The sequence below is a fragment of the Trichechus manatus genome, unplaced genomic scaffold, assembly GCF_000243295.1.
Source record: "Trichechus manatus latirostris isolate Lorelei unplaced genomic scaffold, TriManLat1.0 scaffold00005, whole genome shotgun sequence".
NCBI classification, from domain to species: domain Eukaryota; kingdom Metazoa; phylum Chordata; class Mammalia; order Sirenia; family Trichechidae; genus Trichechus; species Trichechus manatus.
This window is the reverse complement of record NW_004443941.1, coordinates 6,276,545-6,280,659: the sequence shown is the minus strand read 5'-3', so window position 1 is coordinate 6,280,659 and position 4,115 is coordinate 6,276,545. Positions and strand designations below refer to the sequence as shown.

The 4,115-nt window shown below is 39.5% G+C and overlaps 1 pseudogene; it reads right to left on the bottom strand.

Moving 5' to 3' along the window:
- Positions 1-1,430: 1,430 nt before the first annotated feature.
- LOC101359936 (NADH dehydrogenase [ubiquinone] flavoprotein 3, mitochondrial pseudogene) lies at positions 1,431-1,759 on the bottom strand (annotated as a pseudogene).
- Positions 1,760-4,115: the final 2,356 nt, after the last annotated feature.

Here is a 4,115-nt window from a genome sequence, read left to right as displayed (position 1 = left end):
ACCAAAAGGGAAGAACATTTCTTTTTTTTTTTTGTATGTACACCAACGTTTATATCTCACTAAAATGACCACAGCAAAACTCGGGGACATTCAAATTGTTAATAGCGGTTGAGTTTGAGACTGGATTTTAGGTAATTTTATTATTTTCCATTTCCTTGCTTTTTGGTAAGGTGGTTTCATTACTTTTATAATAAAAAATGAGATTAGAAAAGCCTTGCTGAGTTGCTAAGCCTCTTGGGTGGTAACAAAATATGAGGCAGACACTCATAATACTAGTTTTCAATTCTATGCTGTTTCGCATTTTGGTATGCTTACTTGGACAAATTTTAAGAAATGTAGGATTAGAAATGTGAATCTAAAGTTATAAATACACTGTATCAAGTTTGCTGTAAATAAATTGACTGGAGGCCAAAGGCCAAAATTCAAAGAAATGAAATAAAACCCACAGGTTTTGACACAAATCAGACAGCAAAATAAAGCAAAACATGAAGAAACAATAGCATGCCTTTGTACACTCAGCGTTCTTGTTTTTGGCCGTAGCACATTGCCTCTGACAAATCGATGCAAGTATTTTATCTCAGCTCACATAAGCTGCAATAACTTCATCTAAATCACCAGCAGAAGGAAGCCCTTCTTATTTGTCGGTTTCTCAGCATCAGACTACTTACCTGTCCCCACTGGGGACATGGTGTGCAGACACCCTGTGATGCACCCAAGCCTGCTTCTTCTGCAACAGGCAACATAATCATTTGTTCCCAAATTATCACAAGTGATTGAAGGTCATTCAGGCAGTTTGGAAATCCTTAATAGATAATTAGTTCAGTCGTCATGTGGCCATGAGAGCAAAGCTTTCACCCTACCCTAAAGAGCCACTGGAAACTTCCCGAGTTTTACACCAAATACCGAATACAGGTGAATAAAAGTTATTCTGTTCCACCACAGTAATTAAAAAATATATATATAATATTATTTCTTTGCCATACAGTAGTTAGTTAAAATTAGTAAAACTTCTATCTCCAATTTATCGAGAGCTAGGTCTTTAAAATTAAAAAACCCATTGCCGTTGAGTCGATTCCGAGAAGTCATCATTATATTTATCAACACCTAATTAGTAAATCAGATCATCATTAAATGTCCAGGCTCAACACAGTAGCATCACACTGCTGCAAAGCACTTAGAATTCTCTAATTTTACGGATTTGTCCAGTTAGCCATAACTTTGTAATTAAGGAAAAATTCCTCACACATAGCAGATATCTCTAAGCATATGTTGAATAAATAATCAGTAACAGTATTGCTAATTGACCAGGCTCTGTAAGAGGTGTGAAAGGGAAGCTAATTATACACATAGGCCTCCTGACTGTTGAGTGGATTTTATTTTTGCAGCAAGAAAGCAGTAAAGATGAAGTGCAATCTTTGAGCTTTGAGCTCTCAGTGTCGCAGTGACTCCTGTCCTGACGCAGGCTGAGGCATTCTGAATTTCGACAGGTCTAGGTTCAAATCTAAGAAGGTGTACACATTGTAGTCGCGGTGCTGGAGATTCTTGGTGGTGGTGTTGTCAGACGGCCAGGCGAGTGCAGCTGCTTGCTCAGTCTTTTTTGGTTTACTTTGCTGCTTGGAATTTGGTGGCAGGCCCTTTTCACTCTTTCCTGATTCTGCACAGAGAGGATCACAAAAGCAAGTCTTTGAAGTACCCCTGCTTGGAGCCCAGTCTTCAGTGCCCCACCTTGTCCTTGCCGCAGCAAAAACGGGGCAGCCATGGCTGTGACACTAGGGTGGGCGGGGCAAACGGCTGGGCTGGGCCAAGGTCACATGGGGCCGCTTGGCATTTCTCCAGGTGAGAGAACTGAAGAAAACATTCAAGTTTTGAGTTTCAATATTGAAGGATTCTACGGGCAAAATATTGAACGACACAGGAGACATCAAAAGAAGATGGAAGGAATACATATTCAATGTACCAAAAAGAATTGGTAAATGTTCATCCATTTTAGGAGGCAGCATGTGATCAAGAACCGATGGTGTTGAAGGAAGGAGTCCAAGCTGCACTGAAGGCACTGGTGAAAAACAAGGCTCCAGGAACTGATGGAATACCAATTAAGATGTTTCAAAAATGGATGCAGTGCTGGATGTGCTCATTCCTCTATGCCAAGAAATTTGGAGGACACTTACCTGCCCAACTGACTGGAGAGTTCAGTATTTGTGCCCATTCCAAAGAAGGTGATCCAACAGAATGCGAAAATTATCGAACAATATCATTAATATCACATGCAAGTAAAATTTTGCTAAAGATAACTAAAAAACACTGCATTGCAGCAGTACATCCACAGGGAACTGCCAGAAATTCAAGCTGGATTCAGAAGAAGACGTGTACCGAGGGATATCATTGCTGATGTCAGATGGATCCTAGCTGAAAGCAGAGAATACCAGAAAGATGTTTACTTGTGTTTTATTGACTATGCAAAGGCATTCGACTGTGTGGATCATAACAAATTATGGATAACATTGCAAAGAATGGGAATTCCAGAACACATAATTGTGCTCATGAAGAACTGTACATAGACCAAGAGAAAGTCATTCAAACAGAACAAGGGGATACTGCATGGTTTAAAATCAGGAAAGGTGTGCATCAGGGTTGTATCCTTTCACCATACCTATTCAATCTGTATGCTGAGCAAATAATCCGAGAAGCTGGACTCTATGAAGAGGAACAGGGCCTCAGGATTGGAGAAAGACTCATTAACAACCTGAGATAAGCAGATGACATTTCTACGTATCATCTTTGCCCAGGCTGCTGAATTAGCTTTCTAACCTGCATCCCTTGTGGCCCACTTCCAATCCATTTCCAGGTCAAAGGAAGTTTTCCAAACTACAAATCTGATATTACTTACCCGTTTAAAATATTTAAATAGCTTTTCATTGCTTTAACAATAACGACACAACTTCTTCCATGATACCTACCTGTCTCTGCAGTCTTATCCTCTGCGTGCCACCTCTTCCTTTCTTAGTTTCAGCCACACTGGTATTTCAGACACATGGATTCCCTTTTACAAAACAAACCCTCCCTCCAAAGGGTCTTAGCATAGCAGATCTCTTTTCTGGAATACTCTTCTTCCTTTTTAAAACTTTTGAATATAGTTAATCCCTACTTGTCTTTAAGGTGTCAGCTTAAGAGACACTTTTCCAGGGAAGTCTCAGTTCCTCGTTGTATTTCTTCCTAATAGGCACCACATTCCTTTTTTTTTTTTTTTTTTTTGTAGCATCTGTCACAGCTGGAATTTTACATTTGTTTGTGGGATTATATGATTAATTTGTTTCCGCAATAAACTGTAAATTCCTCGAGGGCAGACATAGTGTCTAAATAGGCGTTCTATCTATGCTGTAGAAAGAAAGAAATAAGGAAAGGAAAAAGGAATGACAAGGAAAGAATTAAGGGAAAAAAAAGAAGATTGGAGAAATGAAAAAATTGTTGGATGGATTGAGATTTGTCATCAGATAATTGAGTGTTAGGAGTCAGGCTCTTGGTTGAATGTTAGGAACCATGAGGTTTATGAGGTTTGCTGACACAACCCTTGGTATGTTTTACTTTCTTGCCTTTGTGCATAAATTCCCCTCTGCTGGAATGCCCTTTCTTGGTAAACACTCTTCAATCTTTAAAATGAGCTGGGGGTGCTTTCTCAGGCCTCCTTAATCAGGGTTAACTGCCCTCTGCTGTGCTTCCCTTAGAAAATATTCAGGCTTTGGAGAAAGATGGATCTTGTTTCCAGTCTTGGTTCTGCTTCTGCTTCATGTTTGGTCCCAAACAAGTCACTAATTCTGCCTCTTCACCAGTAAAATGGAGCTAATTATTCCTTCCTCATCAGATAAACGTGAGGAGATGATGGATTGAAAATACCTTCCACATAATAAGTGTTCAATAAGTGGTGACTATGTTTTTTTCTTTTGAACCCAACACATTGTGTTTAATTTTATAACTATATCTTAATCTCCTTGAGGCCAGGAACAATGTCATATTCATCTTTGTTCCCGTAGTACTTAGCACATTACCTGGCACATAGTGGATGCCCAGTGAATGTAAATCATACTGGAGTTACAAAACAGGATCCAGAAGCTGAGGTG